Raw genomic sequence first — 2,354 nt, 5'->3', positions numbered from 1 at the left:
AAACCTGAACGTCCGACATTGATTGTGGATGCTCCCATTCAAGAATAATCTTGACTTTGGTAAGATCCATCATGATGCCCTTAGAAGTGACAATGTACCCAAGGAACTCCACAGACTCCTGATCGAAGGAACATTTCTTAAGTTTCGCGTATAGGCCATGTTCCCACAGCTTCACCAGCACCTTGCGCACATACTCGTCGTGCTCCTCTTGAGTTTTTTAGTAGATGAGGATGTCGTCGAGGTAGACGATCACCATTTGATCAAGAAACTCCTGAAAGATGTCGTTCGCCATGTGTTGAAAAACTGCTGGAGCATTTGTCAAGCTAAATGGCATGATAATGTACTTGAAGTGGCCATAGCGGGTTCGAAACGTAGTCTTCCATTCGTCACCAGGCCGGATCCGGATCAGGTTGTATGCTCCACGGAGGTCGATCTTGGTGAAGAAGTGGGCACCACCGAGGCGTTCCAATAGGTCCAAGATTAGGGGCAACAGATAACGGTTCCAAATAGTCAACATGTTCAAACCTTAGGAGTTGATGACTAGCCGCAAACTCCCACCCTTCTTCTTGACAAAGAAGACAAGCGCTCTAGTCGGGGACTGTGAATGCTGAATGTACCCTGAGGCAAGATTCTCATCCACATACCCTTTGAGGGCCTTAAGCTTGGACAGAGATAACCCTTAGATAAGCCCCCACGGAGGTGACGCTCTTTCCTGTAAATCAATAAGACAATCATAAGGCTAATGAATAGGTAGTGCATTAGCTTTTTTCTTGTCAAACACATCCCCAAAATCATGATACTTCTCAGGAAGACTGACAAGAGAAACATGCAAAGCAAAAAGGAAAATAGGTTCTTCATGAAGAAGTTCTTTCATAGTGATTGTGGAGATAGGAGGAGGCACGACTAAATGGAATGATGAGACGAGGATATTGTCCAGTGTAAGATGGAAGAGAGGGAAAAGAAGAGGGTGAAAATTTCGTAGAGTCAAGACCAGAACCCCAATTTGAGTTGAGGGAACTTTTCTTGAGTTGGACTCAATGAACAGTAGGGGAAGCTGTGGGAGATGGTGACGTGGGAGAGATGTGCTGTAATTCCTTCCAACATATGTGAGGCTGGTGTAGTTGGAACCAAGGAAGGCCAAGCACCACAGAGGAGGACTTGCTATTGATAATGTTGAAGGTGATATCAGTGATGGTGGACCTGATGTGTACTCGAACATGCAACGTTTCCCTAAGGCCAGAAGATGGAGACACAAAATGTCCGCCAATGCCTTCAACCCTTAAATCCCGTATGGTAGGAGAAAGAGGAACATGATATCGGGCAACAAAGTCTGTGTCCATGAAGTAGGAAGTTGCACCCGAGTCCAGTAGCACCAGAGCCTTGAGTCTTGATTGTCCGGTGAAAGAAACGAGACATAGAATGAGGAAGTTGTGGGAATTGGTGGTGGCTTTGATGAAAGGTGGTGAGGAGCTTGATAAAGAAGAAAAGTGATTTTTATTCGGGGAGTCCAAATAGACAGCTTCTATTCTGTTTGGACAGGGTCGTTTCCCGACTACAACAAAGGTGGACCTTGAGGTAGAGTGAACTCGAGCAGTCGGGGAGGCTTCTTGGGACACACAGCTGCTTTGTGATTAGGATCAACATAGTAGAGGCAAAGATTATGAGATATTCGACGTTGCTTCTTAGTAGGACTCAACTTCCCTCTGATGAGTCGGGGAGTACCAGAAATATCCATCGGGACCGGAGTAGTAAGTTTGGGAGTATGCCCCGAAGACTCAAGCTGGGATTCCTAAGTCTGGGACGGAAAAACGGCGGTGCGGCGACTTTCCTAACGATGTTCAAAGAGACGATTGTCACATTGAACAGCTTTGTTGATGGCATTTGACAGGTCCGTGGGATCCTCCATGGTGAGCAAAAAATCCTTGACACCATTGTTGAGGCTGAAACGAAATTGATCAATCAGGGCCCGCTCATCCCACTGAGTGTCCAAGGCAAAGAGTTGAAACTCTGCAGCATAGATTGAGGCAAGACAAAACCCCTGAGAGAGACCCTTTGTGTTAATCTCATTTCGGTCCCAAATGCTATTTATGGAAAGTGTCCAGATTTGCTCATTTGGCATATCTACAGAATGTAGAGATTGTCCTGATTACAATGGTATTCATCCCATGTCCAAATTCGCAATCTAGGGACATTCCATATTTAGTAAGTTTCGAGCTTGTCCCAGAAACAAACTCCTGATACTAAGGGAGGCTTGGGGTGAAAGCCCAAAGCATGTGTTCCTCAAGGGGGGGGGGGGGTTCCAAATGTATAGTAGGGATAGTGGGTGGGTTGGGCATGGCCGACTAACCTGAGGC

The sequence above is a fragment of the Selaginella moellendorffii genome, unplaced genomic scaffold (genome assembly GCF_000143415.4).
Source record: "Selaginella moellendorffii unplaced genomic scaffold, v1.0 SELMOscaffold_14, whole genome shotgun sequence".
Lineage (NCBI taxonomy): Eukaryota > Viridiplantae > Streptophyta > Lycopodiopsida > Selaginellales > Selaginellaceae > Selaginella > Selaginella moellendorffii.
This window is presented reverse-complemented; position numbering follows the sequence as displayed.